Source organism: Micrasema longulum, unplaced genomic scaffold (genome assembly GCF_059751315.1).
Source record: "Micrasema longulum isolate JH-2025_06_02 unplaced genomic scaffold, ASM5975131v1 h1tg001106l, whole genome shotgun sequence".
Taxonomy (NCBI): Eukaryota; Metazoa; Arthropoda; class Insecta; order Trichoptera; family Brachycentridae; genus Micrasema; species Micrasema longulum.
In genome coordinates this window covers 298,229-324,500 of record NW_028278294.1, presented here as the reverse complement: position 1 = coordinate 324,500, position 26,272 = coordinate 298,229, and the positions used below count along the sequence as shown (strand labels likewise).

Sequence of the window (26,272 nt, the reverse complement as noted above, 5' to 3'; positions counted from 1 at the left end):
TAAATTTCATCCTCAACGCATCCACGCTCGGCTTCCGTATTGTTGAATAATATTCAGTGTAGTGTTGCTATTTACTTTATCACTTTCCTGTTGTTTCATTGCATTAGTGTTCCCGTGAACTGCCACTGTTTATGTTCTCGTAAATATTATGTACGTTGTACGTGTACCCGTGTACTCAGTACCTACGTTAGGTACACATCGCCATTCTCGTACACGACTTGTGTGGCGTATGTTTGCACTACACGTTACTGTAACTACCAAATAAATCAACATACCGACAGCACACCAATACTGATCAATGGCTACCTAAACATAGACACCTTTCAACTTATGTAAAGGAATATATTACACATGTATGCAGTTTCGTAAATGTTGAGATAGTGAAGAAGAGAATACACTATCTGTTTTATCATATTGGTAGGAAAATATTAATATTCCGTGTCTAAAAATCTCATAACGTTATGCTAAGAAAAGATATTTTTTTTGCCTTTCTCCCTCCACTGCTGGATATAACTATCAAATATCAAAATTTAGTAAATGGGGTCTAGAATTTCAACCGTCCATGCGCTCAGTAGCTGCAAGCCTTGTTGTTATCTAAATTCTAATTTTATAAATTTGCCTTTTATTTCGTTTTTAAAATATCACTTAAACTCTAAACTTCATTGTCAATAAAAAAATTGAAAATAAAAATGTAAATAGGGGCTAGATTTCTTATTGTCCATGCGCTCTGTAGCTGCAAGACGTTCTGTTATCTGGCTCATATATATCATAATTGTTATATATCATAATTGGAGACGAGGAACTAGAATCCCAACCGTCCATGCGCTCTGTAGCTGCAAGACGTGTTAGGATATTTATTTATTGTACAGCGCCCTTGAGGTGATTTTCACAAAAATGGCGCTATATAAATTATCCATACATTATTATTATAGACCTCTTCCAACTCCTTCTACTCGTCTCTGTATTGACCTCTCCGCATCCAGGCACCACCAGCTATATGAACAGTGTCGTCAGTCCTTCTCTATGGTGGCCTTCTGACACTCCTTGTATTTACCCAGGGTCTCCATTTCATTATTCATGGCGCCCATCTGATGTCCCCTGTCTAGCCATATATCCTGCCCATTACCACTTTAGTTTTACCACACGATTCATGACATCAGCAACTTTGGTTCTCTGCCTAATCTCTTCGTTTCTTATTCTATCTCGAAGACTTGCTCCGAGCATCTGCTGTTAACATGAATGAACCATGAACCGTTATACGCGTTTAATTTTTTGGACAATCTTTACTAAAGAAGAGAATTGAAACTGCCCATTTTTCACCGCTTATTGATTTTCAATTATGCAATCGTAAATAATAAAATTAAGTAATTTCTAGTAAATTATATGCATTATATTATGTACTCCAGTAAATCCAGTTTTATGTTAATTGTGACGGAAGTTGGTGCAAAAGTATTCTTTCTACGAATCCTGTCGACCCAAATAAGCTTCTCGATTCGACATAAAATTTCATATTTTGCTATTTTTGAAATTATATTTAGTATTTTATTACATAAACCTGATCGTGCATATTACTAGTTAGCGTACGTTACATTAATGTTATTTTGAGCAGTATTGTTCTCAAATAACTTGTCCCGACCGTTCGAGAGTTATATTTCCCATGAATTTTCCTGAAACATAACTATTTTCCAATTCCACATAAATGCATTTATGTACGAACATATATTTGTATTTCTAATGTAGAAATTGATAGCACGTTTTGTTGTTATAGTTTCTCTTCCTCGAATGTTGTGTTTTCGAAAAGCATTATGTTTGGTCGGTAATACCTACTTATCAAATATCGGATTCTGTAAAAAGGATTCAATCTAAAAGATATAAAATTAATTATTGTAGATACCGTTTGTCATCAGAATAATGACATAAAACGATACCCTTATTTGAATTATTTAAGAGTAAAAATTCTGCACCGTTGGTATTTTTTTGTTTTACAAAACGCCTTTAAATCTATTTTTCTTCTCATTTCTAAAATGCGTCACTATTTTTAATGTAATTAAATGATATGAACAATGGAGCAAATTTTATACAAAAAATAAAATAAAAAACTGTAATATTATAACCAGTATACACAATATTATTGAATCTTGGTTTTATGTATTTTTTAAATGATGTATTCGAGTCATGTTTCTTAATCAGATTATTACATATTCACTTCGTTATTCATCACGTACTACTTCAGTCAAATATAGCCAGAAATTTGATGATCGCAGGGGTGGCGAAAGGGCATTCTCACAGAGATCCACGTTGGGCGCCGCACTGCGAACTATCGCACGAGGGAATAGCCGTTAGACACTGCAGACCTCACTCGCCGAGATTTACCAACGGTAAGGGGTAATGGTTGCTGACCCCCGCTTCTTCGTATCTCCCTTAAATCGCCGCCAGACTTCTCCCAAACGTCTCAGTATAATTCGTTTCATCTCATTTCTCTTCATACTATGTTGTAAAAGTTTCCTTTGTTACGTTTCTCCACTTGCATTTTATCCCTTACATGCGATTAGTTCCTTTATACCACACTTCACGTAACAAATGCTGGATTTGTATAACCGCCTCAAAAATCCTCTTTAAGATCTCGAGCAAGTTATTTCAGGATTCTTGTTCATTGCTTTTACAAAGGATCTTTTATACATCGTATAGAGCGCACATTACCCCAGGTGTTATATCAATACAATGAATAATTTATAATAAACATGTGTTCAGCACGTATTTAGTAAAGTAGGCGTTTGTGGATTTTATATACTTAGTAATCGCTAGGCATTCAAATTGTATGATTCTGTTTTTATATAATTTTGTTTATTTTATATTACAGGACATTAAATGTTAATAGCTTCTACTAAGAAACTAGAATTGAAGTACCACTAACCACGCGAAATTGCCAAGCTTCACCCCAATGTTGCTGTCATCAAATTGGAATAAATTCGTTGTTTATTGCTATAGTTATTTATTATCTATCTTAAGTTGTATTTATTATGTATACGTGTCAACATTATTTTTCTCCACTTCCATTTTCTAAGTGATGCGTACCGTGAATTCTAGGTCAAGGCGAATAATAAAAACATCGTAAGATTTATTATCGCATTCCGGGTGAAATATGATTTTCCCTCAGTCCATTATCACTCTATTTTCATATTGGCACCTTCTGTGTTTACCTTAAAACACGCATATTTATAATTTACTCACAAATCAAATGGATTCTTCAGTATCACGGTGAATGAGTTATTCTTTTGTGTGTTTACAAATCGGTTTCAATGTTGTGATTAAATGGAAAATCGATTTATACATATTTGCCAATTTCTTTGTAGTCTTAACTATTGAAAAAAAACAGTAACTTAAGGAAGCGACACTAAAATGTACGTAGATGTGCTATTTTTCTATTACATCAAACTGTATGTGTTTGAAAAGTGCTCTTGTATTTATAATACTGTGTAGGTAAACGTGTTTATATAATGTATGTATACAACGCAAACAGATTACTGATCGTAGAAAACTCGCATAACGACAGACTGATGTTTTATAGTTTGAATATGACTAATTAGCATCTATATATTTTTCTCTTTAACTTTGTAGGATTTTTGCTTACGGATGCGAGGAGCTTCAACCCCAGTTAAAGACGGCGCAAACACATACACAAAATAACATGATCCAGTACAATGAATGAGACGTACATACATAAATACAATCTTATGTTCAACATTTTGTGCTGACACTGATTTTATGATCACATTGTAACTATTTCCATGTAAATAATTTTTTTTCTGCCTTAACTCAATACAGATGTATAAAAATGAAATAATACAAAAACGGGTCAACATCGGCTTTGCGATTGCAATGAAAATGTATCGTGAATTATGTACTTACTACCCAAAGTAAAATCTGTCGCAATTCCGGTATTTCAAACTGAATTTTATAACGGTATTAAAGCTATTCTCGACCGCAATATTTGGAGGCTATTTTGTAAAAATCTGTTAATGCTTTCAAAATAAAATCAACTTTTTGTTTTGTTTTTATTTCATTTCAATAATTCGTGTTTACTGTTTACAGCTTGTAACTATTTTTTTAATCCTACAAAACTGCAAATAAATACTTTTAGGTACAATCTACATTACCGTCATTTACATATTATTATGTATAGATATATATAAATCTCCTACCTACTTACCGTAATTTGACAATTTAATGATGATACAAATAAAATGGTTAAGGAAAATATCAGAGAAAAATAATAGAAGATCTTTATTTTGGTATCTAGGTCTTTTGAAGCGTTCTAAATGCAAAACTGTCATTAAAAAATACATTCTCTTCAAATGCGTGTATTGGAATTTTTTTAACTTTTATTTTCCGATACCACCTCATTTCTTTTTTCGCAAACAGCGATACGGAGGGCGCTGAATAAGTACTTCAATCGCAGCGTATTTCGATAATTTTCCATGTAAATCATACTTACTGATAATAAAATTCAGTAATTGTGTATGTATTCGTATGTTCATTATTTTATATTTATACCTTTTACATTATTTTTAAATAACTTTTTTCTTTTCTTATTCTTTAAATTTAAATTTATCTTATTTCTATTAACTTTATTTTTATAACTGTAAATAAGTATATGTATTTTTTTATTTTTTTTATTTGCAAGTTTCTAAGTGCCTAACAATTGTTAATTGCTTTTATTTTGATACCGATAATGTACTTAATCGATATCTTACACCACTGTGGAAAAATTTTATTGACTGTTTTCACAATTTTCGTTCATATGTATTTTTATTTTTTTTATACAATATATGTAAAAACTTGTTTTTTTCCCAAATAAAAATAGATAAATAAATAAAATACGCGTAGGCAAGAAGAGATATTGCGCTGGATAAACACTTTTTTAACAAATATTTCATGTAAACTTTATCGGGAATCGAACACGGGACTTCATAACTAGGCAAACGTACTCACGAGGTCCCGAAGAGGCGGATTTATCTCCTTTCGATTTCTTTTCTCGGAATTTTTACCTGAAACTCTCCATCCAGTCTAAAATGCCTATTCAGGGTTCTGTTTTTTTTTTACACACATAACTGCTGTAATCTTTATCAATAACGGGCAGACTCTGACACGTCTTGTGTTCAAGAAAAAAAAATCTTTCTAATACCACTAAACAAATTATTTTGTCTATTTTCAGCTTTGTACCTGTTATTTGATCAAGAAACAATAAATACACGCCAAATAATGTCGCAGTGTGTTTCGCAATGCGTATTTTTATATTCCAGGTACAGTACCTACATATATTATAATATGTATTTGTGTACCTACTCGTGCCAGTATAAAACTCAAACTCGGTACGAACTTATTTGTTTTCCGAATCCCTTCACGAGCTTCGTCGCTTTGCCGAAGTCATCTTTAGTGGAAAAGCAAACATTGCAGATACGGTAACTTCCTAACGTATTTCGCATACTGAACTGGTTAATTTGTGACATTTTATTTGTCTATCTTGCAACTCTCGAATTGCGTCACTTCGTGTACATTACATGATTAATTTATACTTCAAATTAAATTTTAAAGCCGCTTTGCCTCTATTTTAGGGGCTTGTTAACGGGCGGAAAATAGCTGCTATGGAAGACCACTAAGACAGTTCGAGAAAAAATCTTGAATTTTTTTCTCCTTGCAACTGGAGGCTATCGAACCCACGACATCAGTCTCACAGTTGACCGTTTGACCAACTGCTCCCCGGCGCCTGTCATTATTTGTTGCCTGTGTAAATTTATTATATTTATATTTTTAACACTTTGCTAGAAATATATTTTTTGAAACTTCTACATAGATATGGGTTTTGTAGAACGGACGATGCTGATGTGAGGTATGTCACAAGAATCCGAACTTGGGGAGACCATCGGTTAATCCTGAAGATATGCGAGTTCTCGCCCTCCACTCTGTAGCCCAGCTCGGAGGGCGAGAATTAACTTACGGAAACCCATCACAACAGATCTACGTAAGAGGCCGTGACGGTCAGACTGCCACCATTAAGAAGAAAAATGTTACTACTTCGTGTATTTTTGTAATAGAACTACAAAAATAATCTGATTGCAAAATTATTCTCGTAAGTAAATCATACGCGCCATTTAATGCAATTGAAGTACATTTTCTCATAAACAGATAATTACATGATGATCTTGGTTGCGATTTACTCGCTGTGAAACTGACAGGGACGCGTATTTGAAATATCTAAAAAATCTAAAAAAATATTTATTCGTGAACATTTGGCGAATTGTTAAAATAAGCAAAACAATTGTTGAAATATATTTCTTTGACAATTAAGAATACTTCGAGGCATTGTAACACAATGTTTCACAAATGTCACACTTCTGTTTTCTACCTTTTTTTCATTTTGAAAACTAAAAAATACGTGTTACATTATTTGCAAAAAGCTATCAAAACATTTGGGATTTTTTTATTATATTAAGGAAGTTGAGTTATAATGGGTTAAGATCTAGCTCCTATTACAATAGCTTTCCATATTTAATATGCTAACCTATCGATATTGTTTTAATTAACAGTTTTATATCATAAAATAAATAAAACAACTTTGTTTTTAACCACTAATTTTTATTTTTCACCGACCGGTTTCCAAGCAAACCAGCTTCTTTGTCAAGGTTTACGTAACTAATGAATTGATTCCTTTTTATTTTATTTCTATCATGTTCACTAAATACTACACGTGGACCCAATAAATCAAGTGGTTTTTTCTTACACGGGTGGTAATCTGATATCATTATTTTCGAATTAAGACAGGAGAGGACTAAAAGAAATATTGTTTAATTGGTTATTAATTATTGTTTTCTTATTACGAATCGCTTTTTTAATTTCTAAGATTTCTAAGTTGTCTAATTTTAATATTTTATTTTCAACATGAAGTACTTTTTATCCAGTGTCTTTATTGAAGTTATGATTATTTTCTATCAGATGATTTGCGAATTCAGAAAAATTCAGAAAAACCACTTAATTTATTGGGTCCTCACGTGTAGTATTTAGTGAACATGATAGAAATAAAATAAAAAGGAATCAATTCATTAGTTCCGTAAACCTTGACAAAGAAGCTTGTTTGCTTTGAAACCGGTCGGTGAAAAATAAAAATTAGTGGTTAAAAACAAAGTTGTTTTATTTATTTTATGATAATGAATAACCACAAAGTTAGTGCTTCAAATATAAACTTTAGTTTTATATCAATTAAATTGTTTTATCGAATGAATGAATCGCGCATAATGCACTGTGGAATCGATTCTTTAGTGACGTTACATAAAAGGCATAGTATTTCCTGTCTCGACAAATTTGTTCGGAATCCGGAAGCCTCTTTGTGGATACCCTGTTCGTATTTAAATGAATTACATTCACTATCGGAGATCGACCGAATTTAATTAACCCGTTTATTGGCTATCAATTATTGCTAAATAGGGATGCATTGCACATTTTATTGTCAAAATGTGTTTATTTTATAGAATTAAAGATAATGTTTAGTTGCTTTTCTAGGTTTGATAAAAAAATCAATCAATTCAAATTACCTTTCGTGTATCGTACTAAATAGTCCACTACATCAATGAAATTGAAATCAACATTTTTTTGTTGATTTCAATGTATAAACATTATATTATATAACATTATAGTATAAACACATAAAGAGAAGGCTGGATTTTATCCCTAGGAAGTTAACAAGATTGAAATCTTTCGCAACAGAGAGGGAAATTATTTTTGAGGAGGAATACGGAAGTCAAGGCGTTTACAGCGTTAACGATCCGGCATTGGCTGATTTAAGCGGCCATTTTACACATTGTGAAGCGATCACCATTCTGCCTATGTTTAAAAATCCACATTAACTTTTATATCTATTGACTATTATCTATTTATTTAAATCTTCAAGTACAATGAATAAGTAGTTTGGCGGACTTATTGCTAAAAGCGATAAATAATTCCAACCGACCAAAAAACAGACTTATCAAATGAGGAGTTGGTCAAAAACTTGTACTAAAAACACATAATGTATATCAAAAGCTACAATATTAGAAATAACGGTTGTTTTTTAGTGGGGAATAATGCTTGCACATATAAACTTAATAAAAGTATGTATATTATATTATACACATTAAACGATGACTTGAGTGAAGTAAAACAGCTGAAACCTTTGTCGATGTGGGTGAGATTTATATGGCTGAATTATTTCACAAAAGCTAGGTTTTCCTAGGATAGCGGTGCCCGTATTTTAACGGCCGTAGTGAACGGTGATGCAGTGGACAGTCGTCGTAACGGTGACTAGAGTGTGGTTTTCTAGGAAAACGGTGTTATCAACACCATTTAACACCGTTTTCCTAGGAAACCACTCTCTAGTCGACTTTACGACGGCTATCTACTGCATCACCGTTCACTACGGCCGTTAAAATACGGGCACCGCTGTCCTAGGAAACCCTAGCTTTACTAGGTTACGCTTGAAAACATTTAAAAGTTTTTATACTTATTTTTATTATCATTATGTTAATATAATTTATTGCTACCGTTAGTTTAGTCAACAGCATTTTAAATACAAATATCCAAATGTTAGTGGACATGGCTGGCCTTCACACCCTAGGGTCTAGGGAGTTATCAAGATCGAAATATATTGCAAAAAGGAGGGAAAACATTTTTGAGAACGGAATATGGATCTCTAGGCATTTACAGGGCATACGACCTGTCATTGGCGTTTTATTGTGAGGCTTTTATTTTTTTTCACCTTTATCGTTTTGTGTGGAGGACACTTTTTTATTTATAAAATCACCTGTCAACTTTTGACATAGCAACACAGAAAATATTTATGTTTTTATAATATGCATTATATTATGCATACGTAAATTATACGACTTATTACAAACAAACAAACCATCACGCCGTTCCCCCATAGGGGTAGGCAGAGAGGGTAGAACGCCATATTACTCTGTATCTGCATACAGGCCTCGTCTCCTCTACATTCATACATCTTCTCATGCACGCACGCCGATTATTCCTACTCTTGACATGTCCATCTTCAAATATTTGATGGACTTGATCGTGCCATATCTTTTTCGGTCTTCCTCGTTTTCTGCATCCATCAACACTCGCATCGTAGATCATTTTAGTCTTACTTTCGCTGTCCATTAGCTGTACATGTCCAAACCAACGCAGCACTACTTTCTTGATTCTGTCAATAATGCTCAACTTTGCATAGATACATACATCGTTTTACCACACTTTCGCCTGAAGAATCGCATTTCGACAGCATTCCACCTACTTTCATAGTTATATTTCCAATTATATACTTCGCTCCCATACATTAGAGTCGATGACTTATGTGTGTTATTTTTTATTATTATTAACTCTTAATAGGCTGTCATAAAAATTATCTGGTAACGGTTCTGTAGCTTCGTTTTAAATTAATTAAAATATGTCGTTTTTTTAATGCAGGTATTTAAATACAAAAAATATATACATGTATATGTATTTCAGTGGTTTTAAAAAAAATATTAATTGGGCCAAAATATATTTTTTTTCAATTTTTATATATCGTATTATCAGCTCTTTGATTTTTTAAATAACTCCGCGTGTGACGTCAGTGGTTCTCTTTCGCTTATTCTCGATCAGTTCTGCCCATTGGTCCATCGACGGCAAATAAAACGGTAATCTTCCATAACTCTCTTATCATTGGTTGATTTATTTGAACTAGTGACGTCGTTCAAAGGTGTTCGTTTTTATTATTGTTTTCGTATATTTTCAAGAAACTTTGCATTCAATTTAATGCTCTAACTTATACCGCACCCAAGAAAACATTTATTGTACCCAATGTAGGGCTGAAGTTCCTCATTAATCATTATTTTCGTGTCCCGACTTAAGCCTGTTATAGCAAAATATGACTTCATTATTTCAAAAATTAATATACGTATATACATGTATGTATATTAAGTCTTGTATTTAATACTTTTTTGTTCAATTTCGATAATCTTAAAACATAAATTTTCGAATTATAGTAATGTAACAAAAAAAAAATGTAATAGAATATATTATACCTATATACTAGTCACTTGTTCTCGTAATTTCGGCCACCGTTTGTGGTTGGTCATATTTTGCGAAAGTGATTTTTCCGAGTATGTAAGCTGCTCGGATAATCTCTCGTGGTGCTTCCCGTAACGTATACTATAATTAGATCCGCCCTAGGCGGGAATACTTGCGAAGGTTCGCCTACGAAGGTCAATCACTTCCCGCCCCCGAGTAGCGGGTACCCGACACGGTTCTACGGCTGTCGCATCAATCAAACGCCTGAATTGTACTTTTCTGCGCGTTCTATGTAATCCCAATTTCACTTAAAATTTGCAGTAGCCTTTTTTATGTTTATAAATATATTTTAATTCATTAAAAATATACTTCATATACGCATAGATCTGTGCCATATTTTAAAAATTCAAATGTCGTTTTATCGCATTTTTAAATATTTTTTTTATACTTGTATTTAAAACTTGTATGTATATTTGTATGATTGAATTAATTACCAACCGAACAATATGGCTTTTCTGAGACCTCGAATATTGAAAACGAAATTTATGAATGAAATTATTGATTATAAGGAGCTTTATAAACACTAAAAGAGTCTTTGAAAAATCCTTTATATGAACAGTATGTCAAATGAGATATTCCTCCAGAGTGATAATTTCCTGTCTTATTGCGGGACCCATTCTAACAATTTCATTAGTAATTATTTATTCATTTGAGAGACATTGATTTATTTGGTAACAGTGTAACACAAACAATAATAAAATAAAAGTATCAAAAATCTGTTAAATTTTAACGCAAACGTTTTTTTTTATTCACATTCGTGAAAAATTTCAACTTCAAAAAGTTCTTGGTTTACTATTATTATTATTATTATGTATAACTTATACAGCGCTATTTTCGTAATATAATATCTCAAGGGCGCTTTACAAAGTGATTATATAAAGACATCAATTTGATTTCAACTTTTTAAATTTGTAATTTAAGATAAACAACGTACTTTGTCATCACATGCTAAGGATTTATTAAAATGATTTAGAGAACAAGGGGTTTTAAGTTTTTTCCAAAACATTTTTTCACTCTTACAGTTTCGCACCTCTGCTGGGAGAGCATTCCATGCCGTAGGGCCTGCGACCGCAAATGCGCGTTCGCCGAATTAAATGTGCTGTTTGCGTAGAGGTATAATAACTTTTCCTCTCGACGTATATGTAGCTGATCTAAGCGTAAGACGTCTGTCAGGTAGTTCACCTGGAATGCAGAGTTCCTTAGACATTCCCTATTACCTCTCCGTTCTTATTTTAAAAGCACCCTTTTATTCCAATCCACAATTTCACTTTCTTCTCTAACTCATAGTTACATTTAATTGAATGTAGGAAACACATTTTTTTGCTGTATTTCAAAATGTCAATTTTGGAATAAACTGGGTACACACCTCGACCCGGAAATTAGTGTTTTCAAAAAAAGACGAGAACGTCTTGAAACCGATAAACATAGAAAAGTATGTTACAAAAAAAATGTTATTGTAGCAATATTATTGCTAGTTCTATTTTCGTCCCATTTTTTTTCTCGCGTACGTTTTGAAACTAAAATTATATTCATGAGACCTTTACTTTTATTAGATGGTTGTAAGAAATTAACGTAACAGTTTTTATAAATTGATTCCTTTTTTAAATATTTTGTTCTAACTAGACTTGTAGCTGAAAGGGCTTTGCCTGGACCGAATTTCAAGTACCTAATTTCAAGTTTGTTTGAAATTATGTTTGTGTCGGATCATTAACTTTCTTACTAAGGGCGGTAAAATACCAGGAAACTATGACGTCACTCCAAGGTTATATTGTAGTTTCTGATAATAGTTTTTTTTTCGTTTAATCCCCAGAACAAATTACGTCAAATTAGAAAAGACGCCTTTAATAGCAATTTCGAAAATTTATAAAAAATCGGTCTGTACAAATCTTAACCTACTTGACACCAGTCTAATTTAGGTTGGTTGGAAAATATTTATGACAGTGGGTTGTAGTCCCATGGTAGTGCTGCAGACTTTGGATCAATATTTTATCACCGCTCTACCACAGCTTGATTCCCATTTTCTGACATTGTTATTATCGGTGACTGGGGTCAAAATATTTATAATTATATTAAATCCATTGCGGTATTTTTAACTCGAATATGTATTTTTTTACATCGACGAATATCGATAACAATTATCCTCGTCCCATTGTAATCGTAGGCCCGGTATGGCCTATTGGCCTCTGTCCAGAGTCCAGACTCGCGCCAGATGGCCACCTACGTCATGGACCCTAAGCACAAAACGTCTCATGGATTAAACTGTAAAGAAAAACATTTTAAAATAGAAACGGGGAATTAGCTTACTTTGTTCTCGGCTCGTCTAGTCTGATTAAAAACGACTATCGCATGTCGAAAATTTAATGGAAACAAATATGTTTATTTACGACCACTTTAATTAAGGTAGACAAATGATCTCCTTGCTCAAGTATTTATGTAACGTATATTTAGTGTTGTTTTTTAACAAAATGAGGATGTTTGGTGCAACCATCAATTTTGTTGTAATTTTCAAATGTTTATATAAACAAACAACAAAACAAACAAACCATCACGCCGTTTCCCCGTAGGGGTAGGCAGAGAGAATAGAACGCCATAACACTCTATCTTGGCTTACAGACCTCGCTTCCTCTACATTCATACATTCTACTTCTCATGCACGCACGTCGATTATTCCTACTTTTGACATGTCCATCTTCAACTATTTGATGGACTTGATCGTGCCATGTCTTTCTCGGTCTTCCTCGTTTTCTGCATCCATCAACATTTGCATCGTAGATCCTTTTAGCCGTTCTTTCGCTGTCCATTCGCTCTATATGTCCAAACCAACGCAGCACCCCTTTCTTGATTCTGTCAATAATGCATGTCTCAGCCTTACACACTTCACGGATCTCGACATTTGTGCACCTATCATACATCGTTTTACCACACATTCGCCTGAGGGTCGTGCTGAGAATTTCATTTACCTTTCTGATCATGGTCTTTCGCTTCGCTCTTCTCAGGAGAGAACACTTTCCATTCCTCGACAAAGCACATCATTTTTCAGCTATTCCTTTTCCATTCAAGCTGCTAGACTTTGGAATGAGCTAACTCTTCATACAAAAAACGCACCTTCTCTAGCCACCTTCAAGAAACGCCTGAAACATTACTATATTATATTCTTAGAATCCTGAACTCCCTGTATTTTATAGTTTTTTTAAATATCTCCCTTTTCTTTCTTTGGTTCCTCTTTCTCTCTCCTTATAAATTCATTATCTGATTCCACATTCCTCGTCCTTTAATATGTATAGCAAAATGCACCTTTTTTAAAGTTAATATGTGCAGGCCTTATCTGCCCATTAAAAAACAGCTGTTATTTTTAACAATTTTTTTTTTCATGGATATATTTTGAAATTTATTTTCTTTTATTATTAAAAAATTTTGATCAACTCTTCTTTTGACTAGTCTGTTTTTTTAGTTGGCTGGAAGATATTGCTTTCAGCAATAAGTCCGCTAAAGTATCATTATGCGCAAATACGCAACTAATGGTGCAATTAAATTTCTAACCCAAAATCTAAATTACGAGCAACTTCTAACTCTTTCGTTTTGACTCCCTGATAAAACGCCACAGCCGTGTTGTTTTCAATAAAAAAATCCCTACAAAATAATCATATTTAAAGTTTAACAAAAAAAATAATTAAAATACTCAATTGAGATTTATTAAAACTGCCTTCATTTTCTCAAACATGTTTTAATTTCTAACCTACATAATTGTGAAATAATATAACCTATACATACGTATATGTAGGCATATAAAGTATAAAAAACCGTTAATAATGATTCCACTCAAAAGTAAACTTTCATGTTATATTTCTAACACAGATCAACTTTTCTATACATTCGTCATATCACAAAATATGTAGATATCTCGTTTTTGTGAAAATTCTAAAAGTTGGGATTTTTAAGTGAATATGTATTTCCAATTTTTACGTATTATTGATTTCCAGTTCATTGGTTAGAATGTAAAATTTTTTAAAAGCAGTATTCTTGTTTTTGACAAAATTCAAGTAATTATTTTTTGTCATAAAAAAAAACTCTGAATTTTATTATTTTTGTAGATTAAATATCTAGGTCTGTGAAAACGGTGCTCAATTACGAGGAACTTCTAACTTTTTCATGTTGATACCCTGACAAAACTCCTTGTTGTTTATGACATAAAATTTCTCTACAATTTAATAAACTGTAAGTAGATACTAGCCTCAAATAAAATACAAATTAATGCGTGATTATGAACATCGTACATCAGGATATACTCGTATTCAAACTGCCTTCATTTTCAAGCAATGCAACATACCATACACCCTTAGCCTGACTGAGTCAGGAATATAATATATACTTCCGAAATAGCAGGATTGACGTATTTCATGATTCTTTTTCGGCGTTAGCGAATAATCTTTTATGTATGAATTTTATTAAACAATGGGCCTTGCTCATAAACTTAGTAAGTTACACTTAAGTATAGTGGTATAATTCGGATGGAAATACCATCCTTATTATGGTGATAGAATAAGGATGGTATTCCTATCCGAATTATACCACTATACTTGAGAGTAACTTTACGCCGAGTTTATTGTAAGGCCCAATATTTTATATGTACACATGTACTTTAAAAAATATATATTTATCCAGCTTACTTATAAATGCCAAATGTTATTTTATATTTTTTAAGTAATTCTGTAATTGAAGATATATACATGTGGAATTGTATCGACAAATGATGAATCGGGTTGTGGTCCCGTGGCTAGTGTTGCGGATTCACAGATCAGAAGTCCGAGGTTCGAACCCCACTCTACCCCAACTTGATTTCCATTTTCTAATAGTGATTTTTTATAACTCTTTGAAAATGATCACCAAAATTGAAATATTTGGGTATATTATAAGAACGCTAATATTTCTTTTTAAATATATATAATTTTTTAAATAAAAATATACAAAATGTATTGGGGACACAAATAAGTTTTAGCTGCTTTTTCAGGTAAATAATGCTTTATTAAAAAACAAATAGTAAAGAACATATCATTGAATGTATTGTCCATCGCTAACTACTACATTCTTTTCTTTCTTTCTGGCAGCATACGTATACCGTCTCGAGTCCAAGTATGTTGTGTGGCCGAGCGTTGTCATGCTGCAAAATTACTTTGTACTATCTCACCTCGTATTACGGCCGTTTTTCAAACAAATCAATCTCAAACGCATCAATTGCCATATGCAAGTGAAACTAAGATAATATCACCTTTGTGAAAAGAGTAAATAATCAAATCTACACAACAGTTAGAATATTTTTGACAAATAACTACGTTCAGATGTAGTCGAATGCGATCTCCCGCGATGGCTTCGTTCGATTCCCGACATGGTTGACATGAAATATTTATTTAAATAGGTGGTCGTCTATTTTACCTTCATATAAAAAAAAACCCCGCAATTGGTTTGACAATACAGTGCCCTATGTACCATTAAATGCGGAAGGCGAATGATGATGATGATTCGCAAAGTAGTTAAATAATAAATCAATATCAAATAATATAATAGTTGTTTTCGTAATTTGATCTACTCGTATTTCCCCTTCTAAGCACCAGAATTTCTCCAACATTTTACCAAATAAAGATGATACTTGATTTCCATTGTCTGAAGTATAAACGCAGAGAGGATAATATGTGTTAGTTTAGCCTTGTGACATTAAACTGGCCTAGTTTTCCGGACTCGGTTCAATACCACATCTTCAACCCCTAACGGTTGGCGAATAACCTCCGAATCTTCCCCGGGAACTACTATTTTATACTTAAACCTACTGCATTAAATCCAAGGGAAATTACGTATAACACATCCTGAGATGTTGTTTGACAATAATTTAAAAAATGAGTTTATACTGTGCCAATAAAAAAAATCTAATGAAAATTCTGAAGAACATTTTTTTTCTTTTCATTTTAAACGTACATACAGGTTGTTCTTTAAACCCTGTCACATCTGAAACCACGATAATTAGTATGAGCAAAGAGACATATTGGCACATTAAAATAAATTTTATAAACGAATAAAATTTATAAAAATAAAATATTAAAAAAAACAAATAGTTGCTTACCTCTGCAGGGGTGAAACGAGAAGGGGGGAGTCTGATATTCCGTCAACCGCGCGGCCGCGCCCCTCTCGCTCCTTCCCTGCAGAAGTAACCAACCATTTGTTTATTATAAATATATATATTTTTTAATTTTCTTTGCTGTAAATATTTTTTTTAATATGCTAATACGTCTCCTTGTCCATACTGATCATCGTGGTTTCGGATGTGACAGGTTTTAAAGAACACCTGTTTATTATAATGAAAAAGACTATGATATAGAGTAACATAAAACTAGAAACGAAATAATAAAAGAAAAAACAAAGACAAACAAATGTTATCGACTTGCATGGAATCCAGGATGATTATAGGTATAAGTAATGTCGGCCTTGTGGTGATTGGTCTCGGGTTCGATTCCCGAAATTTAAAAACGGTGTTTTCATATTGGAATATTTCATAGTCCCTGGACTGGTACCTGAACCGCAAGACTGATTATATTACCTTCACGTAACAAAAATGATTGAGATACGCTGCGATTGGTGTACTAATGCAGTGCCCTATGCACCATTAGATGTTGAAAGGGAAAAATGAAATAAGGAATTTAACAACATTTATTTTTGAAAACCGGGTCTATAAAACCATCAAATCAATTAATGATTATTCCAAATTATGACTAATTTAAGTGATCTCAATTTATTGCAACAAAGAGGTTAAACGTTTTTGAGAAGGGAATATTAAATTCTAAGCATGCACAAGGATTACGACCTTTGATTGGCTGTTTTAAGTGGCCACTTTACTCACTGTAACGTTCACCATTCTGCCTGTGTTGACTATATCATACTTAAAGAGCTGAAACCTTTTTTGATGTGGGTGAGATTCAGCTGATTTAATTATTTAACTTACTAGACACCTCCTTAAAACGCTTGTTTCAATTTTACTATACTATTTTACTATACTTCTTGTACCAGTTAGTTCAAGCATCGATGTTTTTTAGGTCGTGACTGATAGATAAACTCTCTAGAGGGTTGAGTCTAGTGCCTATTTAATTTGTCTATAAAGATTTTTACATTCTTAAAATATTCTTGATTTATGTAGTCATTTTCGTTTTGTTTTTCTCTCATTTTCATTAATTAATCAAACTTCGGATTTTCTGAACTTTGCGTTTTAAAATCACAGGGGCCGACAGTTTGTAAACAGAAACAAAAGTGATAAAACTCGGGCAATATAACACTCCTAGCTAAATATTTCGATAGTAGCATCTCGTTATGTATAAGATAGAACCTGTCACGAGTTTGGACGACTAAATACGATTGTGAGGTTACCGAAGCTGAACTTCGCCAAAAAAATGCAGGCACAATTGGAAATTCATTGATTGGCAAATTACTGACGGTATTAAATATGAAACGGTTCGTATCTTGATTAAATTTGACAGCCCATGGTAAGGTGAATGTCCTCTTAACGGACCGTCTATCGTCGAAGTCTCTTAACGGTCGATCTCTGAAGTTTTCTTTTAGTTCGACCACAAAATCTTTTCCAGGAAAAGCCTTCTTTCAGAATCGGAATTTTTCCATTCTTCGCTGGGTCAAAGAAATGTAGCGAAATAAATCAACGTCGGGTGGATTGTTTTAGGCCTCATTACATCTGTGTATAATTTGCGTCAGCAGCGTTTCTTACCCCCGAATTAAGTATTTCCCATTGTTTACGTCAAGCCCCGTTCCCGGGTCTTGTTTGCAAATATTTCAGGGTGCCCGAGATATTTGATGAAATTAAAATGATTTTTTTCTCTCGCGAAATATTTCACTTCTCCCAAGCGATCAATCATCAAACGTTGCGAAGTTTTAAGCCCTGGCCTGATGGTAGGCCATAAAACCATTATACTTTTGTTATTTGTCACGTCATTATTCGTTTTGCGCTTTAGCATGCCTGTTTATATACACAAGTCGATGTTTGTGATTGTCTCCTGTTCATCGACACCGGTGCATTACTTACTGACGCTGTCGTATTGTCGTATTAGTCGCACCTCGCCCGCAGTAGACAGGTAGCATTTCCCACGTATAATCATTACCTAAGTTACATGATATCGTTTAAGGTGGCGCATTTCAAATGTGAATTCAATGCTGTGTGTGTATTTATCTCTCGTTCGCTACAATGATGATTTACAAAGATCTTCCACAAATAAGTCGTTAATGAACATTTCATTTGACTTTCAGTTGATAAAGTAAGCCCATCATCACCTTTATAATCTCTACATTAGATATACATACATGCATAGAGAGTTAGCTAGTAAATTAATGGATTGTTTTCGTATGGATTAAAGTTAGTGTGTTAAATTAAAATAAAAGTTTTTCAATAGGAGTAAAAGTTTAACTAAATATCTATGCAAGTGCAATGGTTTTTTAAATATTTATTTAAAAAAACATACTACACATAATTTTAAATAATATTCCCAAAAAGGTTTGGGAAAAACTCAATCAGCTATAGGTAGAAAAAGTCATTACTAAATTTATTATTAAAAGATTAACGCGCATTTGAAGTCTGAACTCTGAAGTCAATAAAAAATATTTCAATTAACTCTTAAATTATTTTTTCTCGAATTAAATATTATTCATCGATTTTCGTAATTATATATTGTACTTGTATATATAAATGTTTTTCAAATTATAAGTAATTTTTATTTTAGAATTATATAAATATTATATTATTATTACAAAAATCTGTAGCATAAATTGTAAAAATATCATGTATACTCGTAAGTAAAATCGATTCAAATTCTTATTCTCTTTGTTTTATGTGTGCGTAACAATAAGTTTCATAGAAATTATTAAAATGTGCCTGCTTACACGAGCGAACATTGTATGTTTGCTCGGTGCACCGACAGGCACACCAACCACCAACACATTAACATAAGCTTATAGAACATTTAAACGTACTGTAATATACTGGATAAGAAAGTAGGACGCATCTAACATTTTTTTCGAAAATTAGTTAAATATATATTCGGAATCAGGAAAAAAATACGCATCTACTGGTATTTAAATTATCTTCTTAAAATAACCACAACCCTATTATTTTCACTAATAAATGAGACCTAAATGCAAAAAGTCTTGAAAATTAAAAAAAGCTGTTCTGACTTATATAATTATTAAAAAAATATTTGAAAACCTATTTTTTCTTCTATTCCGTTTTTAAAAACATCTGAAATAAATTTTGGATACTGAAATATGAAATGCTTGTATTTAATTAAATTTACGATCTACTGGTACTTTCTAAGTTAATTGATTATTAGGTCGGTGTTACTAGTTTGAAAGGCAGTAAATGGCCAGTAACGTCTATTTTATTTAGTTGAGTAGAATCTATTGGCATATTTACACTACAAAAGAAAGACTTTTACTTAATTACTAAATAAAAAGGGCGTTTCTAGCCAGAAACGTCTTTTCATTGCAGTATAACATATTTTTTTGTATCATTCTTGTAAAAAGAAAATGAAAATGTAATTTTTTAAATACATAACGTAAAATTTATTAAAATTAGTATTTATATCCCGTTAGGGCAAACCATAATACACACTGTCGCATAATAATGTACTTATTTTTTGCAGTATTTTTCACACAGCGAAGCTTTCAATTTCCGAGTTACAAAATATTTATTTTCTCCGTTTTTTGTTTTATGTAGAAACGTCCTTCTTTCTTATGGCGGCAGTAAAGGTATGTATAAAAATATGATTGTAATATTTTTTGATTAATTCAATTCATTTTTAAATTATTGCTGCATCAGATTACTTTTGTCAGGCGCCTTTGAGATGTGACTGAAATGACGCTATTTAAGTTATCCATAATGATAATAAAAATCCTTTTATGATAAAATGCAGTGACACTCGACGTTATTATAAGGCGCAGAACTCCGCTATCCGGTATCCGTATTACGATCGTTTCATATCCAAGTTCCAGAATGCATCCTCGTTCATAGTACTTCAGTTGATCAGGAGATACACGGCGCCTTACCCACACAAACCGCTCGGTGATGTGTGTACACCGTAGCCACTAGTGGTAGTGTCTCGGTGACGTCATGGCGGGCTACCCCGTCGGGGCGGAGGGGGTAAGTCACGGTGGGGTGGGGCAGGGCGCGGCTGGAGCTCTGCGCGGGAGCACCCATACTTACAAAATTTTAACATTAATTTAATTGAAACACTAAAAAATATGTTTTTCTGATTTTTTAACAGCTGTATATCTAAACAAAGACCGAGATTTTTACGCGGGTGACCCTACTATAACACGGTCTCCCACAACACGGTTTCGCTCGAACACGATTACAATTTTACGGAAACCCTCCCGCAACACGGAGTACATGGTGTATTTGGTAAACGTCAGAAGCAGAAAATGACCGCGAATCATCAGAAAACTAAATTGTTGGCGTATTGCGAAAATTTTCTGAGGCGACGGTTTTGACAATATGAGGATTCGGGACGTCCGGGATTTATTGATAGGACAAGTAATTGGCGAAAAGATTTGCTGGAAATGGCTTCGGACGTTTAAATCGATTTCGAGGATAAGAATAGTGATGAAGATTGTGGAATAAAAGAATTGACTTCGAAGAAATTACAGGAAGCGTATATCTAGAATGTATTTTTTAATGCAAACCCATCCGCCGAAAGAAGCCAAAAATTCAAAAGGGAGTTGGAAAATTGCCTGTTTCCGTACCAGAAAATCTACATTGATATTTTAAGGAACAGCAAGCAAACCAAAATCACGGACTATTAAAGATGGCGGAAAGCGCAAATAGTAAAATAAATTTCGAGAATGAATATTATAATTATCATTCAACCGAAAAGCGTTTACGTTTAGTTTTATCGGGCAGCGCTGAGGAAAAAAATCATTTAAAAAATTTAAAAAACCTATTTTTTTCTGTTTGACAAATAAATGTCATATTTAATATTAAAGCTTTAACAACAATAAAAATTTTGCTCGTATTTTTGGAACCTAACCCTCTATTATGTACTGGCCTGAGTCTCATGCAACAAGGTTTCACATAACTCGGCATTTTACGGATCCTATCTACCGTGTTCTAGGATGGTAACCTGTAATTTTAATTGGATTATAGAAGTCTGGACATTTACAGCGCTTCTGACCTGGCAATACCAATGGGAAACATTAACCATTTTAAGTATATTTCTTAAAATTTTCTTATTTGTGGATATCTCCTTAATAAAATTACACTACCATAAAATTGAGCATTACTCGACATACATTCGGACGTACCCTCTCATAATTAAAAGAAATATATATGTATCCCAGCGCAGAGTCCCCTAGATTATTTTTGTTTAATGATATAAATTTGACCAAATTGTATGATCGAAGATATTATTCGATTTTTAATTTTTACTTTATAATAAAATAAATAGTTCCATTATTATAAGATAGGGGCATATTAGCTAACAGTTACCCGCCCTTTATTTAATAATAATAATAATTTTCTTATTTGTTCGCCTCCTCTTCAGCGCGCTTGCCTACCATACAGTTCGATTTCCGACTTGGTTCAAATGAAATATTTATTTTAAAATGTATTTTTATAATGTAATATTTCATCATCTCTGGAATGGCACCTGAGGCGTAAGGCTGGTCATCTTACAATCATGTAACAAAAATGATCAAGATCCGCTGCGGTTGGTGTATGCTTGTTGGTTTCTTGTTTCCCTATGTTATGCACATCATGATTGGTTGATAATAGACGGTACAATGCGATCGGAAACGTCCGCAAAGAGTGCAAAGAAAACATGGCACAATAACCCAAAAAAGCTCAGTTCGCATCTTAACGGCGCGACCGTGAAAATCTAAGCATAACCTTCATGTTATGTTTTCTAATCTGATTTTTTTTTGCACCTACGCCGTGATTATGAACGCTATTTTCATCGGTAGGTACATAACGAGACGGTATAAACTTACATCGATATTTATGTACGAAAATGTGTATATTTGTACGAAAATTCAAAGTATCTTCGTCGGTAACTTGTAATTAAACATGTTTAGAAAAAAAATGTAAATATTTTCTATTTTTCATACAGAAAACTTAATTAGTTTGTAGATTAAATTCAAGATAAATTTTAACTTCCCATTAGAATTCAGGCCCTGGGCCCCGATTGCAATGGAAAGTAAACAGTTATTTTCAATGTCATAAGCCCTGTAGATGTCTAGACTTCTATATTACCTTCTCTTAAATGTTCTTCATCTCTGTTGTAATATGTTAATATGAACAGCTCCTCAGGGAGTTGAATCCAGTCCTTTTGGACAAACTCAAAATATTGTTGAATGTCCATAAATCGTTTTTTAATTAAAACGTTAATATTTGTATGAAAATTTGGAGTATCAGTCGCTAACTTGTGATTAAACATGTTTTAAATACAATATATATATATACCCACATTTTCCTTTAGATTAAAAACAGTAAAACATGATCGTAGAATAACGACGCATGTGATTTTCTTCAACTTTACATAAGAGCGATTTTAAAATCTTTTTTGACACACACACTTTTTTGAACTTGATTAGTACCAAAGTATATCATTTGATACTTGGGTTACATTTTTTTTCAAACCTGGAATAAAGCCTTTATAAATCCTTTTTAAGATCAAATATAAACATAAGTCAATGTCGCATTTTTCACACATCCATCGTTTTTCTACGATAACGATGATATGTTAATTTTCAATTGTATTCGGTGCCTTGAGAATGTAATATGAACATCTATTTGTATTATATTTTTTTTAAACAATAAAATAACAACAAAAAGAAAAACACTAACATTTGGACATACTTAAAATATTGTCAATAAAATAAAAATAAAACGTTTTTCTGTACACTTTTTACAAAAGTAACTTTACTTTTTCATATGTTTTCCTGCATTGAGAAAATGGAGGTATGGTAATAAATATGGATATGGACCATTCGGACATTTATAAGACTCACTTAAAATAAAATTACGTTACCCTCACATTTTGCTACTTTGCAGATAGTAAACATTTTCATGCAAAACCACATCTTTGGCCCTCAGTGCGATAAAATTATTCAATCGTGCTTATGGGCAATAATCGACAGGGGTGTATTTAAATTTTATGCGAGCCGAGGGAAACGAACAAGTTTAGCAATATTTTGAGTATCCCAAAATCTTGGAACAATAATTCCCTTGCACATAACGGATATAAATTGTTATATTCATTACATTGGTTGGGTAAAACTAAGATCCTTTATGTGATTAACAGTTGTAGATAACAAAACATTTTTTTACGTAATTTTCAAGAAATAGAAAAGGCGAAATAACATAAGTAAATATTTGTACGTCACATGTCATGTACATTTGTTAAAAAGGAAGAATAAGTATTTAAACCTGAATTAGCTCAAAAGTATTTTTGTTTCTATTTAAGAGCAGGTTTTGAGATTCTTCTGTTTTATCTTTAATAAGGACATGTTTGTACTAGTTTAACATGACGACTTATTTTATGTGTGTATTTGTCTATAATTTATCTGCTGAAATAGTTTATCTAATTAGTATGTATAATTTACACAAACATAATCATATCGTGAACCAAACAGGCATTATTTATTTATATAAATAATTTGTCCCTCAAATCGAGCATTTATATTATTACAAGTTTTTAATGAAACTGAAATTTCGGTCATCTTTCAATACTGATCTTTTTGAGACGAGCTTTTATTCAAATTCGCTTAAAATATATTTAAAATTATCTTTTAATCCCATAAAAATTGGTTAGCGTGATTTCCTGTTTCCTTAAAAATGCTCTTAATCTAAACTATGTTCTCGTCAAACAGTCCTCGCGGCAGTAATCTCCGTTATATTTTACCTTAATTAAATTCTTAATTGAATGGCATTATGTCCTTAATAAGGCAGGATAATTAGTATTTTGTATCTATTGACGCCTTTAGACCGGCTGAGTAGGTATAGGGGAGTTAGCTGACGTTAGGATGGATGTCCTCCTACCGACGCCGGAGTGTCGCTAGCGCCGGGACGCCGCCTCCAATCCTGTCACGGACTTGCGAGGCGATATTAATGTTACCACCGCCTGTTACAATACTTAACTTTTTAAAATCACAGGTGATTAAAAATTGTGCTCTGTGTAGAAATATTAATTAACATTGTTTGCCTACACTGGTTTAAATATTTTTTTAAACCCCTTTGTTAAAAATTTGTTCCGAAATAATGTATAGTAATTTCTAATTTATGTATACCAGTAATAGAACATTTTATATCTACCAACCGACCTTTTTTCTCTCGCTTTAAATATGTTTGTTTTAAATATTTATGCATTTTTTAACAAATCTAATAAATAGTTCCTACTTTTACTTCCGTAACGCCTCTTAGAATGGAAATTTTCATTGAAAAAAGTCGTGTTTTGCATTTCAGACTGTCGATAGTCATTTGTACACATAAGTTTTTCTTTTTTAATATGTCTTCAATAAAAATACTGCATATAAACAGATTATTCTGAAATAGATTGCTTGATATCTTCGAGAAATCTAAACTGTCTTTAAAAACAAAATTGTCATGCTCTATCATTGATTAAAACTTTACGAAATGATGCTTTAAATTATGTCAACATATATTTTGTCGATATTTTTAAGATTTTCGGTCTTTCTAGCCTTTTTTTGACGAACATTTTTTTTAAATACGCTTTTACTGAATGACATCAATGTAATATAGCGGTAAGTGTTTTTAAAAGAATAACTTGTAGGACATGCTCACATGTTTAAAAAAAAAATGTTTCTTTAACTGATTGGTTAGTATTATCCTCTGCAGCATTTTAAATTTATAGCGCTTCAGTTTTATACTACTTTGTTCGCTTATTAAACCAGATGTCTTATATAAAACGTACTGTAATAAATTTGCGGTATTTCAAACAGTGCAACCGTTTGTCGCCATGGAAAGCTTTGTTCAACAAACATCTGAGTGCCTTGGCTCGGTCCCTAATGAATGTTCTCTATAAAAACGCGTTCTATTTCCATTTAAGTTCTTTCAATGTTCTCATTTCTGTCATAAACTGAAACCGAACTATCCATCGAATGACTATTGTTCAAAATAGCTGCAGTTTTCCTCTGATGCATTTCTATTTTTCGCTACCATACAAATATTATATATGAATTGATGATAAAAAATATAATCCACAATATTGTGGTTTCATTTCCTGAACGGAGAAATGGCGTCGGCTTTGTAGTATTTTTCTGTTTTCAAATTTATTTATTTATTTGACACTTTATATACATATACAATAAATATACATACAAGAGCGGGCATATTGCCTTAAGGCAATTTCTTCCTACCTACCCAAACCGTTCAGTTTGAGAAAATTATAAATACATGGACATATTGAATCTTACAATTTTATACAAAAATTAAAAGCAAAGATTAACAAAAATAAATGTATTAAAAAAAATTAACACTATACTATGAAGAGAGGAGAGGGGATGGGAAGGAAAGAAGAAGGATAAAGGAACAATTTAAATATTTAGATAGTGACATTTCAATATTGACTTGAATGTAAATAAAGAAGGGGCGTCTTTAACATTAGTGGGTAGATTATTCCACAATCGAGCGGCTTCTTCTGTGAAAGAGGAGGCAAGAAAATTAGAGCGATTACAGGGTATTAAAAGGGTTCTCTCGTTACTAGAACGAAGAGATAGTCCGTGTTGTGAAAGAGGTTGGATGAGCTCTCTCAGATATGTGTTGTGCTAATATAAATATTTGAAATATAAAACCATAGTCTTAGTATTATATTTATTATCAAAATCAAACGTTAAACTATTAGCGTGAATTAAATTGGAAAAATGTTGTTGTTTGAATTTACTTACGTTTTTAAAAAAAATAATAATAACCAATTGCAATCCGAAATAGAGTCTTGCATTCATGTATTTTATTTACCATACCTACCAATATACGAGCATAGGTAAATTGACCATTTACTCCAATTAAATCGATACATTTCCGTTTGGAATTTGCCTATCTGTATGTATGATCAAACGATGCAAACGTGATCTACTCGCA

At 32.5% G+C, this 26,272-nt stretch overlaps 1 protein-coding gene and 1 long non-coding RNA gene across 3 annotated transcripts in view; both read left to right on the top strand.

Annotated features, from left to right (window-relative positions):
- Window positions 1-26,272, top strand: part of Bsg (immunoglobulin domain-containing protein Bsg) — a 109,619-nt gene that overhangs the window by 29,556 nt on the left and 53,791 nt on the right. The window lies entirely within an intron of this gene.
- LOC148277024 (uncharacterized) lies at window positions 3,332-6,267 on the top strand. The gene is made up of 4 exons (XR_015823615.1): window positions 3,332-3,401; window positions 3,619-3,790; window positions 5,216-5,303; window positions 5,616-6,267. It is a non-coding gene; the product is annotated as an uncharacterized LOC148277024 (long non-coding RNA).